A 19,604-nucleotide genomic window follows, 5' to 3' on the forward strand; every position below is an offset into this window, starting at 1 on the left:
ATTAAAGATAATGAAGGCCTTCCAGAAAAACAGAAGCCTTTGAAGACCAATGCCATTGATTTTTCCAGTCACTCCTGTTGCCCAAGGTGGGAAAGAATTCAAATTCTTGATGCAATAATGGAGGCCCACTAATTTCAAGGGCTGACCTTGAGAGCTGAACGTATTTAAACTTTTCCTTAAATTTATTTGGACTGTATTGTCTCCCAAGAAATTGTATCTGAAGGAGGCTCATACCTCAGTCCCCACTCCTCCCACCCAACATGTGGAGCAGACACATCCCCTCCATGGCCTGTGGCAGGGCACATCTCACTCAGCTCAGACCAGGGGCGCAGCTCACCACCACCAGTTCAGACCCAGTCTCAGGGGTCATAAAGCAAAAGAGGGGAGGATTCTGAGAGGTAGACTTAAAGATTTACTGAGGGACGTGCTAGCGGTCTGTCAGAGCAGGTATGTGAACCTCCAGGCAGTAGAACAGGGTTAGAATTGGAATGTATGTGGTGTGGGTGGAGGGCTCCTTGCCTTTGTTCTTATGTCTTTCTGTGGTGCTCTAAGGAAACTTACTTCAAGAATCAAGCAGTGCCCCAGTGTTTTTTCATTCAGTCTTTGGAGTTTAAAGATAAGAGTAATCAACCAACATCTGCTGAGTCCTTACTATGTGTCAGGCAGTGGTCCTTACAACAGGGCCTTGGAAATAAAGTCATTCAGGCATCAGATGCAGTTAACCATCGACAGGAACCCAACTAAGCCTGTAGCCAAAAGGGAGGAGTGTACTGCTGACATGAACAAACTGTGACAAGTGAAGTGGTCCAGTGGGCCTCCGGAACTGCTGGAACTAGAGTCCTCTCTCTGCCCGCACCCCTCAGCTCTGCTTCGTTCTGTACATCAGCTTCTTGCTGTCAGACCAGCTTCCTCCACATGGCTGGGGACTGATAGCTCTCAAGGTCATAGCTTCAGCTTCTCCATCAGACAGGCTGAGGGTGACGCTCTCTAGCCCCAAGCCAGTAATGCTCAGGGAAGGACAGTTAATTGGTCCAGCGAGGTGCATATCCCTGAACCCAATGTTAAGGGTCTGTAGGAATATGTACGCTGCCATGGAACTCCGTTACTGAAGTGCAGAAAAAGCATTTCCCAGGAGAAAAGGGAGCCCAAAACTATAGGTAGGCATCATCGTTAGAATTCTCATTGTTTTCAAACAAGTACACCAAGATTGTAAAGAAATATTTTCATTTGCCACACTTTTATCCAAGGAAACCAATTAGAATTCATACAGAATTTCACCCTGAGAAGAGTTATTTTAGTCAAAAGAGACACTTAAAGGTATAGCATATATGTGATTCTAGCCTGAATGTGTGTGTGTGTGTGTGTTACTCTGCCATGAGAAAACTGTAGTAATTCTGGGTTTCCATATAGCAATAAAATGAGCAACAGAGCTTGTATGGGAAGACAACTAAAAATTTTTGAGCACTAACTCTAACACACTAACAATAACAATAATTAACCCTAACCCCTGTTATGAATGAACATTAGTAGCAATTTGTGAAGAAAATATTATATCCATTTTATAGATGAGTAAACTGAGACTCACAGTTGGTAAGTAACTTGCTTTTGGCCATATGTAGAAGAGGAACCAGGAGAAGGTAATGGCAACCCACTCCAGTACTCTTGCCTGGCAAATCCCATGGATGGAGGAACCTTGTAGGCTGCAGTCCATGGGGTCGCTAGGAGTCAGACACAACTGAGCGACTTCACTTTCACTTTTCACTTTCATGCATTGCAGAAGGAAATGGCAACCCACTCCAGTGTTCTTGCCTGGAGAATCCCAGGGACAGAGGAGCCTGGTGGGCTGCCATCTATGGGGTGACACAGAGTTGGATACGACTGAAGTGACTTAGCAGCAGCAGCAGAAGAGGAACCAAAATTAAAGCACAGGTCTCTCTGACTCCAAACCTCTGATTTTTAAACCTCACCTGTTTCCCATTAACAGCCATACTCTTAACACTACCATTACACCTTCAACTTTTTACTGTGAGCCTGTGTTTATAGAGAACCCAAGACTTTGCAACAGCTAAGCAGAATTGCTGCTGATACAGTAATTAAGCAAAATGCCTTGCTATAAGCTTAACATTATTAACATCTACAAATTATTGAAGGCATTATCTTAACATTAAACTTTCCTTCCTTCCTGTTCTCTTTTTCCTCTTATTTTATCTTCCCTTCCATTTTTCTATTCCATTTCTCTTCCTTTCCTGTGATGAGACGCAACAGTAATGTGGGCAAGATCATGGGTGCTGAAGGGAGAGGCATGCAGCTGGCAGAGAGGAAGACTGGTGGGGTTGGAAATTTATTACATTGAATAATGATGATGATCAGATTTTCCATTGTTGGAGAAAATACTAATGTGGAAAAGGGGAAGGCTAGGAAGAACCCTGAGTCTTGGATTGGAACGATAGATATCATTGAAAGTGAAAGTGAAAGTGAAGTCGCTCAGTCGTGTCCGACTCTTTGGGACCCCATGGACTGTAGCCTATCAGGCTTCTCCGTCCATGGGATTTTCCAGGCAGGAGTGCTGGAGTGGATTGCCATTTCCTTAGGAACTCATTTTTAAACATATAAACAGATATAAAAATATATACAGTTGACCTCTGAACAATGTACGGGGTTAGAGGCACTGACACACCCCCTCCACTCAGTCCAAAAGCTAACTATAACTTTATAGTCAGCCCGCATATCTGTGGTCCCACATCCCTGGAGTCAACCAACCTCGGATCGTATAATACTATAGTACATATTTATTGAAAAAGTCTAAGTAAACCCATGCAGTTCAAAGCCATGTTGTTCAAAGCTCAAATGCATATGTATGTCTACAAACATCACATGTAATACATATCAGATATTAAGTACATATACTGGTAAATATATATTATGTAATGTTATATATATGTTATATATATTTCTTAGTTCTGTCCCCTGAGAGGATTTCCATGCAGTGATGTCCCAGTAGCTATGAGCACACTGAAAATACAGACTTTGGTCTCTAATACCATGCTCCACTAAAAGGAACCAAGACTGTACAATACCATAATGATAGACGTATGTCATTATACATTTGCTCAAACCCATAGAGTGAAGTGTAATGCAAGTCATGGACTTGAGGTGATTATGATGTGTCAGTTCTAGCAAATGTAGCAAATATACCATGCGAGAATGTTGATGGCAGGGGGCACTATACAGGGAAGCATGGTGTGCTAAAGTTCATGGGGTCACAAAGAGTCGAACATAACTTAGTGACAGAACGACAACAACAAGCATGGTACGTGGAAATCTTTGTACCTTCCTCTCACTTTGTCTGTGAACCTTGCTGCTGCTTCAGTCGTGTCCAACTCTGTGCGACCCCATGGACAGCAGCCCACCAGGCTCCTCCGTCCACAGGATTCCTCTAGGCAAGAGTACTGGAGTGGGTTGCCATTTCCTTCTCCACTGGAAATGCTTTACTCAGAGAATAAATTGCTGTAGACAAAGTCAGCCACACAACAAGTCACTCTTAGATGCTTGCGCACTTTCCTGAAAGAGACAAAGAGGCAGGTTTCAGCCATCGGTACCATCGTGAGCATCCTGGGTCCTTAAACTGCTCTAAAAAAAATAAAGTTCAAAATTTTCCCGAAAAAGATTTATATGGGGAAAAAAGAGGAACCAAGACGCTGAAGAAATGTCAAATTTTAGGGCTAGAGCAGGAAAACTAAAGATAAGCCTAGAACATTGTAAAGAAACTAAGGAAATGCTCAAAAATTAACAGGGTTATGCTAAAAGGATATAGAAACTGGCCCAGAGAGGCTCCCACTTGCCATACTGGGGACAATTTGAACATGAAAATACATACTACAGTAACAGATTATAGCCTATCGAATAAAACAAGAATCCATGAGCTCATTGTGATATAAACCAGTAGGGAGAGAAGAAACTTCTTCCTCTGCAGTACAACCCCACCCAATAAGTGTAAAAAGGAATGATACAAACGGAAAAACCACTTACCAACCTGACGGTGGTTCAGACTGGAGTTGTCAATAAAGGTGAAGAACAGGTAAAGTTTCAATGAGGAAGAGCATTTTAGCATATTACTGCAACGTTTCCCAATCATTGAAAAGAAAAATAATAGCTTTTCAGTGACTATACCAACATAACTAGATGATCAAGGTTACCGTCATCAGCTATGGGAAAGACTGACATAATGAGAAAACCAAAGTTTATCAGCAATGCATGCCTGAGTCTGGGAATAAGGACACATCCAGTGGGATTGGGTTGAGTGCCAGTCTGCAGGCCTGTATTCTCTTAAACTCTCAAGGACATGGTAGACAGAATGACTGAGGAGCAGTTCCAGACTGGAGGAGGCAGAAGAAACATGGCAACCAATCACAATGTGTGAAAATCCTGGGCCTGAAGACCGGAAAAGACATTTTCAAGACAAGTAGCAAAACTGAAATTTGAATAGGTTCTTTGAATAATAGCGTTGTATCAGTGTTGATTTCTCGACCTCTTGAGGTGTCCTCGTTTAGAGAAATACACATGAAGATATTTAGGGGTGATGTAGAATCAGGTCTGAAGCTTGTCACATGGTTCAGAAAAAGACTAAATGTGTGTTTGTGTGTGCAAGTGTGAGAGAGAGAGAGAAATGTTAAAACCTGGTGAATCTGGGTGAAGGAATATGGGAGCTTTTTTGGACTGTACTTGAAACTCTTCTGTGAGTCTGAAATTATTCTGATATCATGTTTTAAATGAAAGTTGCCAAGTTCTGACAGAACTGTAAAGCAGTGGTTCTCAAATTTGGGGAATCTCAGTCATAAGCACCTCTGACAATCTGACAAAATCTGCAGGCTTTTTTCCCAGAAAAATTGCATAAACTCAAAATGTTGCATAAAGTTTTCTGAGAGTTCATGGATGCCTTCAAGTCTATGCGAAAACCTCAGGTTAAAAGAGTTTCTCGTAAACGTGCACACCTGTGGGCACCTTATCTTTGACAAGGGAGGCAAGAATATACAGTGGGGCAAAGATAATTTCTTCAATAAGTGGTGCTGGGAAAACTGGACAATTACATGCAAAAGAATGAAATTAAAACACTTCCTAATGCCAAACACAAAGATAAACTCAAAATGAATTAAAGACCTAAATGTAAGGCCAGAAATTACAAAACTCTTAGAGGAAAACATAGACAGAACACTATGACATAAATTACAGAAAGATCTTCTATGACCCAGCAGTCAGAGTAATGGAAATAAAAATAAACAAGGGGGGCCTAATTAAACTTATAAACTTCTACATAGCAAAGGAAACTATAAACAAGGTGAAAAGACAATCTTCAGAATGGAAGAAAATAATAGCAAATGAAGCAACGAACAAACGAATTAATTTCTGAACTGTACAAGCAGCTCTTAAAACTGAATATCACAAAAGCAAACAACCCAATCCAAAAGTGGGCAAAAGACCTAAAGAGACAATTCTCCAAAGAAGACATACAAATGGCTAATAAACACAACGATGCTCGACATCGCTCATTATGAGAGAAATGCAAATCAAAACTACAGCGAGATACCACCTTACACCAGTCAGAATGGCCTTAATCAAAAAATTCATAGACAATAAACGCTAGACAGGCTGTGGAGAAAAGGGAAAACTTTTGCACTGTTGGTGGGAATATAATTTGATATAGCCACTCTGGAAGACAGTATGAAGACTGCTCAAAAAACTGGGAGTAGAACTACCATATGACCCAGCAGTCCTACTTCTTGGCATATACCCTGAGGAAATCAAAATTGAAAAAGGCCCATGTACCCCAGCGTTCATAGCAGCACTGTTTACAATAGCTGGGACATGGAAGCAACCTAGATGTCCGTCATCAGACAAATGGATAAAAAAACTGTGGTACGTATATACAATGGAATATTACTCAGCTGTAAAAGGAATGCATTTGAGTCAGTTCTAATGAGGTGGATGAGCCTAGAGCCTATTACACAGAGTCAAGTGAGTCAAAGAGAAAAACAGTGTGTATTAACGCATATATATGGAATCTAGAAAGATGGTACTGATAAACCTATTTGCAAAGCAAAATGGAGACGCAGACAGAGAACAGACTTGTGAGCACACGCGGGAGAGGGAAGAAGAGGATGGGATAAATGGAGAGAGTAATATGGAAGCGTATACACCATATGTAAAACAGACAACCAACAGGAATTAGCCGTGTGACTCGGAACTCAAATCGGGGCTCTGTAACAACCTAGAGGGATGGGAAGGGGTGGGAGCTGAGAGGGAGTTTAAAGAGGGAGGGGAGACACCTATACCTGTGGCTGACCCACGTGGATGTATGGCAGAGGACCACACAGTACTGTGAAGCAATTTTCCTTCCATTAAAAATAAATATGTTTGGAGGGGGAAAAAAACCCAGCACTTCTCATTTAAAGTATTGAGAAAAATGATGATGTTCACTTCCCCTTCCTAAGAATATTTATTTAGACCAATAGTTGAAAATACTTGATAAAATATTAAAAATATATTTGTAAAACCACTGATGCATTGACAAAAAATAGTAAAACAACTAACAGGCCAGAATCTAAGGACCTGATGTAAATGCAACACAGCCGTGACTTTTGCTCTGCTGATACAGGCAAACTTTGAACTTGTGTATTGACAGATTCCAGGGGCAAGAATAACATCAAAGCCCAGAGCCTGCCCAAGGGGAAACAACTATTAAAAGGCCTTCTACCGGGATCCTCCCCCAAGGCCCACAGAGCTGCTATCTCAAGAGTATTAGTGAACCAAAAGGCAAGCCCCTCTCCGAAAGTTCTAAGAAAAGCTGGCTTTGCTTAGCCTTATGAAAATTTTACCCATGAACCAGCCCTGGCATGGACTGCATCTCAAACTCATAACACCCCAGTGACCAAATAATCTCAAGCAGTAAACGTCATTGAAAATGATCTTGTACTGCTGGGACCCCTAAGGATCTGGCAGAAGCAAACACAAATTCTCTCCAGAGGAAAGCACTTGATTTCTCGCTGCCTTAGTCTGCTAGGGCTGCCCTAAAAGAATACTACACGCTGGGGGATTCAACAACAGAAATGTATTTCTCACAGTTATGGAGGCTAGAAGTCCAAGACCAAGGTGCCATAAAGGTCAGCTTCTCCTGAGGCCTCGCCCCTGGACTTGCAGATGGAGACCTTCTTTGTGTGTCTTCACATGACCTTTTCTCTGTGCTCACGCGTGTCTGGTGTCTCTCTTCCTGTAAGGACACCAGTTCTATTGGATGAGGGTCCTCCTCTTACGACCTCCTTTAACCTGAATTACCTCCTTAAAGTCTCCATCTCCAAAGACAATCACACTGAGGGCTAGGGCTTCAACAAATTAATTTGAGGGAGCCAGCTCAGTCCGTAAGACTAGCCTTCAAAGAACTTTCACAAATGGACTCACAAAGAAGTTGAGCTGCACATTAAACATGACCAAATATATGTGTGAAGAAGAACTGACAACAGATAACAGAACCCATCCAACAAGGACTTCAGATATGGGGATTACCAGACAAATATTATAAAGAACCTGGGGGGTGGGCGGAGGTTCAAGTGGGAGGGGACATATGTACAGCTATGGCTGGTTCATCTTGATATGTGGCAGAAACCAGTACAACACTGTACAGTAAATATCCTCCAATTAATAATTTTTAAAAGATTATAAAGAAATCATACTTACTTGGATCTTTTCTTAAAGTGATGGAACAACTTAAAAATAGCAATTTTACTCCAGAATTATATCTTTGCTATCATTTAAAAATACAATGAGACACATTATTTATCAAGCAATGAAGTTAACAATTTTTTAAGGTATGCACAAGCAAAATCTTTAGAGAATTCTGAACTTAGCATAAATGAGGCTACATCTGCCCTTGTGCATTTGGAAGTCTGTGGCCTTGGATCTTCAACAGCAATGCCTTCACCCACCCACCCCCACCCGCAACCACCCACCTTTCATTTATTGATGTTTCCCTTAGGCCAACACAGGTGTGGACATGTAGCAGTAACTCAATAAATATTGGCTGAATAAACAAAGCATAATATTCCAGGAGGTACTTTTTGTTGCTGAAATAGCAACATGTGTATGAATGCCTTTTTTAGCAAGAGATTCAATTATATGGCAGCTGAAATATCAGCTGAGCAACAATGATGCATTAGATTTGTGTGTCTGTACTTTCATATCTGTTCTCAGTAATAATGAATTCAATTTCAGTGCTTCAGACAGTCTCAATAAGGAGGTACATTGAATCAAATCAAATCATCAAAACAAAGTACCAAGTGTTTCTTATTCCTAACACATTCAGATACAACATTCACATAAAAATTACTTGCAATTTAAGCCAAAGTGTTACTGAGATGAAGGCCCTCAAGACCAGTTTTTTCCTGCACATTTTATTATGAACATTTCAAACGTACAGACCTTGGAGAAGGAAATGGCAACCCACTCCAGTACTCTTGTCTGGGGAATCCAATGGTCAGAGGAGCCTGGCAGGCTACACTTACAGTCCATGGGGTCGCAAGAGTCAGACACGACTTAGTGACTAAACCACCAACCAAACATACAGAAAATGTGAAGGGATAGTGCAATGAACACCTACATGCTCTCAGCCTAAATTCAACTATTCTTAACATTTAGTCATAAGGATTTTTAAAACAGTTTCTTGTTCGTTTGCTTGTCTGTTTTTGCCGCACTGGGCCTTCGTGGCTGTCTGTGGGCTTTCCCTCGCTACGGCGAGCCAGGCCTGCTCTCTAGTTGCAGCACGGGGCTTCTTATGCGGTGGTTTCTCTTTTTGCAGAGCTCAGGCTCTAGGTTACACAGGCTCAGTGCTTGTTCGGGCTTAGTCGCCCCATGGCACGTGGAATCATCCCAGACCAGGGGTTGAACCCATGTCCCCTGCATTGGCAGGTGGATTCTTAACCCCTGGACCACCAGGGAAGTTGAAGCCATGTATTTTAATCATAGCGTTTTTCTGTGTCATTTGAAAAAATGTGTGTGAACAACTTTCTCCCTAAGCACTTTAGCGTGTATCTCCTATAGTTAATGTCCTTTAAAGCCATCATATCTAGAACCTAAAGTCTCTATAATTTTCCCAAGAATGTCTTTTATAGTTTTGTTATGATTTTTTCAAACAAGTATCCAACTGACCTTCATACATTGCTGCTAGTTTAAGCCTATGTAGTCTCCCTTAATCTAAAATGGTCCTTGTACTTTTCGTTTTCCAATGACAATGCCTGTTGGAAAATCACAGGACAGTTGTTTTATACAATATTCTTCATTCTAGATTTGTCTGATTGATTTGTCCTGGTTTCATTTAACTGTTCCTTTAGCCTCTGTATTTCCTATAAACTGGAAGTTAGCCTAAAGACTTGATGCAACTCAAGACCCCGGTTCAATTCCTGGGTCAGGAAGATCCGCTGGAGAAGGGATAGGCTACCCACTCCAGTATTCTTGGGTTTCCCTTATGGCTCAGCTCGTAAAGAATCTGCTTGCAATGTGGGAGACCTGGGTTCGATCCCTGGGTTGGGAAGATCCCCTGGAGAAGGGAAGGGCTACCCACCCCAGTATTCTGGTCTGGAGAATTCCAGGGACTGTATTGTCCATGGGGTCACAAAGAGTCAGACACGACTGAGCGACTTTCACTGTCAAGAAGAAGATTTCAAAGATAATGTGTTTTTCATATGGTAGCACATCAGGAATTCAGAATGTCAGATTGGACCATGATTACTGTTACTGAGTCGATCAGTTGGTTGAAGTAATGGTTACTGAGTCTCACCACTCATTAATAATCAGTGGAGTAGGGACTTCCTTGCTGGTCCAGTGGTTAGGACTCTGTGCTTCCAATTCAGGGGGCTTGGGTTCGATCACCAGTCATGGAACTAAGATCCCACATGCCTGTGGCACAATCAAAAACCTATTTTTATTATTATTATTTAGGCTGCGCTGGGTCTTCCTTGCTGTGCAGGCTTGTCTCTCCTTATGGCTATTGAGGGATACTCTTTAGCTTGATGTACGGGTTTCTCTTTGCGGTGGCTTCTTTTGCTGCAGAGCAGAGGCTCTAGACCACAGGCTCGAGAGTTGGGGCACACGGGCTTAGTTGCTCTGCAGCATGCGGGATCTTACTGGACCAGGGATCAAACCTGTGTCTCCTGCATTTTGGCAGGCAAATTCTTTACCACTTATCCACCAGGGAAGCCCCCAAAACATATTTTTTAAGTAAAAACAAAATCTGTGGAGTAAAACACAAAAGCTATAGTCCTTCACTTACATCTTTTTCACGAGTAGGACAATCAAATTTTTAAATTATTCTTTAATTTGAAAGTGCATGCTATCATTGAAAACATTCTTATTGATATTCACAATGACAAGGGTATTTTTACAAAATCTCCTAAGCTCTTTATTAAAAACTTCTCCTGTAATTTTCCCAGTGAAAGACAACCTTGTTCTGTTTGTGTCAACCTCCTAATCCTTGCAAAGAAAGACTGAAGAAAGGAAAAGAGAGAGAAAGAAAGAAAGGGGAAGGAAGGAAGGAGAGAGAGAAAAAGAAAGGATAATCACTGTTGACTCCTCCAGGTCTTCCCAAGGGACAGCATCCTGACTGTCCATGTGATGTAACCGGGCCTTGAAAGTTCCTTCTGAAGAGACCAACGGTAGAAAAAGAGAAGTTGAGTGTAAGTCCCACAAATTTACACTGAGTTGCCACATCTGACCTTACGACTCAATGAAGCAGCTAAAGGAGATGCTCTGTTTGGTACTCTGGCCACAAAAGCTCACCCACATGCCCCTCAGTGATTGTAAAAGAGCAGAATGTGAGGAGGACCACAGAGGACGTGCACGACAAAGGATTCTGTACTCTCTGCTGTAACTTCAAACAAGTCAGTAAGTCCTGGGCAAACACGGCTGAACCCTGGGATAAAGCAAAGTGTCAGCAGGCGAGCTGGTGGCTAACAGAGACCAGAGTCCATTACAGTCAGCAGCTGGCACAAGTTCTGAGATTGCAAATAAAGCCAGGAAGGAGACGGAATCTGACATTCCCTCATTCTGCCAACACAGAAGACACAGTGCAAACACCTGCCGGTACATTTCCTCTTCAATAGGTCTCCCTTCCAAAGCCAAGTATGATTTCTGAGGGGTAAATACTGGGTTTCTCCACCATAGGATTTCTGAGTGCCTTTAATCTATTTAAATCTGCTGAGGATCCACAGAGAGAGGATACGGTCACCAGTGTTGTTCACACATCCTCGATCACTGAACTCTTTTCTCAGAGGCCATCTCACACAGCTGGAGTGCCTTGGCACGCACTCTGCAAAATGCTGAACCATACAAGTCCCAAGGACCCCAAGGATAAATGGACCAAGAAGTCCATCTTTGACAGTAGAAAAGCATCTATGTTGGCCATGAAAACTTCCATATCCAGAGGATCCTTTAGCCCAGGAATTTCATGAAACCCTGTTGGATATCCCAGCTATGTCAGATTACCACAGGCTGGCAACGAATGCTATCTCCAAGGGTGAATGGATGATGGGCTGTTCCATTTGAGCTCATCGGTTCAGCCCTAGGACATTCCAGGAGCTCCACAGCACACAACAAGCATTTTCAGGGGTGAACTCTGAATGTCTTAATGTTCTCACCTTGGGAAGATGAGTGTCATGGGCTAAAGGGTGGCCCTCCAAAACACATCCTTGGAACCTGTAAGTGTCACCTAATTTAGAAAAAGTCTTTGCAGATGTAATTAAGGATTTGGGGATGAGATCATCTTGGATTATCCAAGTGTTAGTGAAAGTGTTAGTCGCTCAGTCATGTCCAACTCTTTGCAACCTCATGGACTACAGACCACCAGGCTCTTCTGTCCATGGGAAAACTGGAGTGGGTAGCCACTACTTTCTCCAGAGGATCCTCCAAACCCAGGGATGGAACTCAGGTCTCCTGCACTGTAGGTGAAGACCCTAAGCTACTCCATCTTGTAAAAGAACTGCATTTTGTAAAGGTTCTGGGCAAACAGACTCAGACTTTGGATATTACCTAACTTGCCCCCCTGCTCACGAGCCAATGGGCCCTTAGGTTAAACCTCCTGACTTTACGTTCAGGAACTTGTGATTTACCTTGGAAGTAAAAACCAATCAGGAATCCACACACAACCCTATAGAAGAAGGTAACCAATCAGTTATCCTTCAGCCTGAACACCCTCTAAAGTAACCAGTCAGTTGCCCTTCAGCCTGAACACCCCCTTTTTTTTACCCTTTTACCTGGATATTCCCTATATAAGCAGTGTAGCCCAAAACTCGGGGCTCCCTCCCTATAGCCGCTGCGTCGGTGCCGGTGGGAGCCCCACCTCGAGCTTGGTAATGAAAACTCTCTTGCTTTTGCATCGGATACCGGCTCCCTGGTGGTCATTGGGAGATTTCGCCACTTGGGCGTAACACAGGCAGACTCTTTGCCATCTGAGCTAGATTATCCGGGTGGACCATGAATCCACTGGCAGGTGTCCTTATTAGAATGAGGCAGAGGGAGATCTGAGACACACAGAGAAGAAAGCCATGTGAAGATGAAAGCAGAGATTGGCGTGGGGCGGCCACAGGTCGAGGAACACCAGCAACCACTAGAAGTTGAAGGAAACAAGGAATGAATGCTTCTCAGGGCCTCTGCAAGAAACGTTGCCCTCCCAACACCTTAATCTCAGACTTCTCAACCCCAGACCTGTGAGAGATGAATTTCCATTGTTTTAAGACACCCAGTTTGCAGCAATTTGCTACAGCGGCCACAGGAAACTAATATGCATGCCTCACCACCCATCTGAACCTCAGTCTTGACTTACTGGCTCCAGGGGCTACAACCAAATCTCCAGGGTCTACAACCAAATCTCCAGGGTCAACCCCTCTGCCACATGTGGTTACGCGCAGCCTCCAGAGGCAGCTCCCGGGGCCCCAAGGGATGGTGGTCTCTTTAATCGATGAGTCTGCTGAAATATGCATTTTCCTCTGATACTTTGGATTCTAATCTGAAATTGTGTAGTGGCCCTAAAGTGAAGTTCTTCCCAGAAATTTTTATCTTAGGTAGTGTGGAGCCCAAAGGAAACTTCAGGGGTTACCTGGCACCCCTCACTAGTGTATTTATGGACACCATTATGCTCTTAAGCTGAGTTTCTTATGTTGTCTTCTTGTATGCCTTCATTACCATTAAACATTTACTGAGCATTTATTTTGTGAAATATGTTTTTAAACCCAGAAGATAAGCCCGTCTGGTATGTCTAAGACCGGACTCCTGTGCTCAAAGGTTATCACTGAATTAGGACAACTATCTATGGCACCCCACTCTGGTACTCTTGCCTGGAAAATCCCATGGACTGAGGAGCCTGGTAGGCTGCAGTCCCTGGGGTCGCGAAGAGTCGGACATGACTGAGCGACTTCACTTTGACTTTTCACTTTCATGCATTGGAGAAGGAAATGGCAACCCACTCCAGTATTCTTGCCTAGAGAATCCCAGGGATGGGGGAGCCTGGTGGACTGCCATCTATGGGGTCGCACAGAGTCGGACACGACAGAAGCGACTTAGCAGCAGCAGCAGGACGACTATCTGGTTTTAAGGGCATCCCTGGTGGCTCAGACAGTAAAGAATCTGCCTACAAAGCAGGTGAGCAGGGTTCAATCCCTTAATCGGGAAGATGCCCTGGAGAAGGGAATGGCAACCCACTCCAGGACTCTTGCCTGGAAAATTCTGTGGACAGAGGAGCGTGGTGGGCTACAGTCTGTGGGACTGCAAAGAGTAGGACACAACTGAGCAACTTAGCGTGCGTGCACAAACACACTCACACATTACTAGGAAAAAAAACTTTTTACAGCCTCACTCTGGAAACCCATGCCATGATTAACATTCTGACTGCTTAAATGTAACTCTGGGGTCTAACTAGAATTTCTACACTTCTTAGGTTCTAAATTTCTAGATTTCTTGGGTTGACGTCTTCTTTTTGCACAGACTTTAAGCATATGATCACACAGACGTGTTATCTGTGTGTGTAAAGCTCTTCATCCCCCCTTCTCCTAGCAACGAGATCTGCCTCTCTTTCAGAGAATGGCTCCTTCTTCTCTCTAAACTCAGAGTTTTAGGGGACCTGCCAGGCTCCCCACTGGCCTATGCCCCATTTTCTCCTCTGCCCCTGGGGAAGGCATGCAGTCTAGGCTGAACCAAACATATACCCTCCTCGTGCCCACGAATGACGTGTTTCCATTGCTGGCCCCTTCAATCCACTCATCACCACCCTTCTTCACCCTAGTCTGAGGCTAGATGTCAGATACTTCTACTGACATGGATCTTAATGGTACACTTAATTTCATTTTTTCACCAATTATTCAGAAACTCTAAAATAATATTGAAAAACATTTTAACATTGACCAATCACTTGCCGAGTGCCAGGCACAATCCAGTGAACTTGACCCACATTAACTCATTCAATTCTCCACAGTCTGAAGGGAACACTCAGGTCCAATGACTTACTCAGTGAAGTGGCCTCACATGGCGTTTACAACCTGTGTCAGTAACAAGCTGTGAGTTCCCGACTCACAAGAGACTCTGTGAGTCCCCATCAGAGGTGCCCTACACCCTGTATCTCTGAGTTCAGATGGGTGTTTAACCTGTGATGCTTCAGACCCACTTCTCCCGGGTGGTCCTCAGAGGTGCCCCCCCTACACTGCGCAGTACCTCACTCCCTCCTTAACAGGACCGCAAGGACTCCTCTCCTGACTATCTCCCATCTAGGTATTCATTGAGACCCTGAATATACAAACTGACAACAGCCAGGCCGTATATGACAATAGAACTCTGACCACAACCTGCTGCAAACAACCGGGGGAAGCCAAACCACAACCACTGCAGCAAGCAACCCAGACGGTCAGCATCCCTAATTTTTGGCCCTGTTTCCAGTGCAGGACCAATCAGAGAACGCCAAATAAGCAATCCTAGCCAATCATACAGGATGACACCCCCCACCCCCACCCCCTTAGGCAGCCTCCAGTTTCCCCATGACAACAGCCTCGGATCAGGGCGCACCTGCAGGCTTCCCATTTTCTTTTTTAGCGCTTGGCCACTCCTCCCCGTGTCTTTGAGCCTCTGCCAAACACTGGAGGGTGGCTGACTGCTCCATTAGCAAGCTCTGAATAAGCAGCCTTTGTTTTTCTCCTTTGGGTGATCTTTGCTTTATGTCCACCTCTTTTTGGTTTTAGCTGGCCCTCACCTCCTGTTGATGCCCTGACGGCCCCTGCCCTTCAGATAACCTTCTCCACTCTGAGGCCTGGGTCCCCCCAGTCTCAAATCTGTCCCGTTTCTGCACAAATGACCCAGTCTAAGAAGCGTCTCATCAATTTCCCTGCAGTGACTCATCAATTCCCTCCTCAGGCCCCACGATTCCGCAGGCAGGTGAGACCACCAATCACGGACTGACACCCACGGAGCCTCATTTTAGCCCCAGAACCCAGCGAACAGTTGCCATAGCGATAGATGAAGCAGGCAGGCGGGATGGCGGCTAGCTCCAACCAGCCCACTTCCGCCGGGGCGACCGAGCTGGTCCACCCGGTCCTCACCTCCTCCCCGCCCCCTACCACAGAGCACAAAGGGGCTGGGGGTGGGGATTGTTCGTGCGGAGCACTCTAGGATCCTTGGCTTAGCAACATCCCCTAGGTTGACTATCAAAGGTAGGCGTCGCTTGGTTGGGCCGTTTAGACCGTGTTGCTTAGCAACGAAACAACAAACAACGTAAATCGAATCTCTATCGAGTCTGAGCGAAAGTCTTGTTTACGTGGACTCAATCTCAGCGCGCATGGTCGAGGTGGGGATGGGGGCGGTCTAAACCTATTCAAATAGAGCATACACGCAACAGGGTAAAAAGTGAGCAGAGCTTAAGTGCAGCGTCTTGGAAACTTGTAACTTGGGCACCCAGGTCAAGACACATTTCCAGGACCGCTCAGAATTCACTCCTGCCTTCCCAGTCAATGCCCACTGCCCCGCACATGGGTGGGATTTCCATCACCATCCATTTGTTCTGCCTATTATTATTACTATATATTTCAGGTGTACAGCATTGCAATTCGACGTTTTATAATTTTATACTCTACAGTGAAGTGAAAATCGCTCAGTCGAGTCCGACTCTTTACGTCCCCATGGGCTATACAGTCCATGGAATTCTCCAGGTAGGAACACTGGAGTGGATTGCCTTTCCCTTCTCCAGGGGATCTTTCCAACCCAGGGATGGAACCCAGGTCTTCCGCACTGCAGGCAGATTCTTTACCAGCTGAGCCGCAAGGGAAGCCCCATACACTACAAGGTGATCACCATTATAATAGTTACCATTAGTCACTGTACAGTTGACCCCATTTTACCCATTTCGCTCACTCCCAACCCACTTCCCCTCTGGTTACTGCTAATCTGATTTCTGTAATCTGTGAGCTGGCTTTTATTTTGCTTGTTTGTTTGTTTGTTTTTAAGATTCCACATATGAGTATTTGTCTTTCTCTATCTGCCTTATTTTTTCCCCACCAGTCACTTCTGAGCCTGAGAGTTAGGGCATCTCAGGGCCAGGAGGGCCCAGACAGCTCACTGCATCTCGACTGCAGACATTAGAAGTGTTTCCCCCAGACGGTGTTTCATTTCTTTCCAATTATGTCCCTCTTCTAAGTTAAAAAACAAGTAATTTTGAAATAATTTTAGACATTACAGAAAAGTCTGGGTAATTGTACAAATTCTCATATACATTACACCCACATTCCCCAAATGTTAATGCTGGCTTTGCCAGTCTCTCTATCCAGACATGGATAATTTGTATATAAGTGTATACATTAAATGTGTACTTTTTAAATATGTATAATATAAACCATTTGAAAGTAGATTGTAGACATGTTGCCTCTTTACCCCTAAATACTTCACCATATGTTTCCCCCTTTTTTTTTTAAAGGACACTTTCTACATAACCGTAGAACACTTATCAAAAAGAAAAAATTAACATTGGTACACCATTGTTGTATAACCTACAGACCTTATACACGTTTTGCCATTAAGAATATCCTTTTACTAAGTTGCCATTTAAAAAAATTATTTATATTATGGTAAAATACATTACATTTTACCATTTTAGCCATTTTTAAGTGTACAATTTGTGGCATTAAGTACATTTCTTATGTTATGCAACTATCACCACTGTTTTAGTCCATGTGGAATGAATGCTACAATGAAAATAAAAATACCACAGGCCGGCTGGGTGGCTAGAAACAGAAATCTACTTCTCACAGATCTAGAAGCTGCAAGTCGCTGACCAAGGAGCTGGTGAACCTACTCTCTGTTTCACAGACTGCCATCTTCTCACTGTGCCCGACAGTGAGACACTGCAATATTAGATACTTCTCAGGTGTCCAATACTTTGACCACCTGATCTGAAGAGCTGACTCATTGGAAAAGACTCTGATGCTGGGAAAGATTGAAGGCAGGAGGAGAAGGGGATGACAGAGGATGAGATGGTTGGATGGCATCACCGACTCAATGGATGTGAATCTGAGCAAACTTTGGGAGTCGGTGATGGACAGCGAAGCCTGGCGTGCTGCAGCCCATGGGGTTGCAAAGAGTCAAACACGAAAGAACACCACCAATCCATTTCTAGTACTTGCTCGTCGTCCTAAACTGAAACTCTGTACTGACTGAACCATGACTCCCCATCCCTGCCCCCCGCCACACACACCCTCCCGCCACCCCTGGTAACCACTGTCTATGTCGCCTGTATGAATCTGACTCTTCTAAGCAAATACTTCATGAAAGTGGAATCACACAATTTTTGTCATTTTTTTGGCTGGATTATTTCATTAAGCATAATGTCCTCGAGGTTCATCCATGCTATGGCATGACTAATGTCCTTTATAAAGAAAGGAGGAAAAAATGTTTTTTCCTGGTCCAGGATTCAATCCAGAATTCATCTTGCATTCAGCTGTCATGCCTCTTTAGTCCCCTTGAATAAGGAACAATTGCCATACTTTTAGATACTTTTGGAGGGTGCAGGCCAGTTGCTTTGTAAAGCATCTCTCACTTTGAGTTGTTTGGTGTTTCCTCACAATGAAACTCAGGTTATGTGTTTCGGGCGTGCTGCGTCCTTGTGTTGCAATCGTATCAGAGCTGCCTGTTGTCAGTCTGTCTCATCACTGGTCACATTAACTTTGATCACTCAGTTAAGATGGTGGCCAGGTTTCTCCACCTTGAAGTTATAGTTTTGCCTTTTGTAGTATCCTTTGGGGAAAGAACTTGAGACCATCTACAAATCCTGTTTCTCATTAAATTTTCACCTCCCACTGTAGCATACCTAAATGATTCTTCCTGACAGGATTGTTACTATGGTAGCTCCAAATAGTATTGTCTAATCCTATTATCCCTTCATTAGTCAACATTCTACCATAAGGAAGCACTTTCCCTTCTCCCTATGTATTTATTTTTTTAATTTACATAATGATATCCATATGGACATGTGGATTCTTACTTTGGGTTATGCTTATAATAGAATCAAGGAAGAATAGTTATAATTTAATAATATCATTATCTCAGATTTTCCAATGGGAGCTGTCCAAGCTTTTGTCCTTCTAATATGTTCCTCAGATTCTTTGGCACTTCCTCACTGTCTGGAGGAACAATACTTGGGGGTCACTTCTTCTATCTTTTCTGCCTGAACCTTGAAACCAGCCATTTCGCTATGGAGTTCTGATTCCTTTTAATGGAGCACAGTATTCGGAACCACCAGATTTGGGCACTAGGTAAGCATCAAGTCCCTCTTAGTGGGTAGAATGGGAGATACCAGCATTAGCTCTGCGACACTTAGCTTTTACATTTCTGGTCCTCAGTTGACTGCTGAGCTGCAGATACTATAAATCATGAGTTCGCTCTAGGAGGTGGACTATCGGTAACTGATTTTCTTTTTTTCTTTGGCCACAGGGCATGTGGGATCACACTTCCCTGAGTAGGATTGAACCCATGCCCCCGGCACAGGACTTGCGAGGTCTTAACCACTGGACAGCCAAGGAGGTCACTAATTTTCTTCATTTTCAAGGTATATGTATTCATGTTTTCAGACCTCCCAGGTGGCTCAGTGGAAAAGAATCCACCTGCCAATGCAGGAGATGTGGGTTCCACTCCTGGGCCGGGAAGATCCCCTGGAGAAGGACATGGCAACCCACTCCAGTACTCTTGCTTGGAAAATCCCATGGACAGAGGAGCCTGTTAGCCAACTGTCTATGGAGTCACAAAGAGTCAGACACGACTTAGCGAGTGATGAAACAAAACAAAACATTCCTGTATTTATGTCCTGTTGCTGCTGTAACAAATTGCCACAAACTCAGTGGCTTAAAATGACACACATTCATGATCTTCTAGTCGTGGGGATTGGAAGTATGAATGGGTTTCCTGTCCTGCAGTCAAGGATTTCTACAGGCCTAGGTTTCCTTTGTAAGCTCTAGGGGAGAATCTTTCCTTGCCTTTTCCACCTTCTAGAAGCCATTTGCTGGAGAAGGAAATGGCAACCCACTCCAGTATTCTTGCCT

The sequence above is a fragment of the Capricornis sumatraensis genome, chromosome 18 (assembly GCF_032405125.1).
Source record: "Capricornis sumatraensis isolate serow.1 chromosome 18, serow.2, whole genome shotgun sequence".
Classification (NCBI taxonomy): Eukaryota; Metazoa; Chordata; class Mammalia; order Artiodactyla; family Bovidae; genus Capricornis; species Capricornis sumatraensis.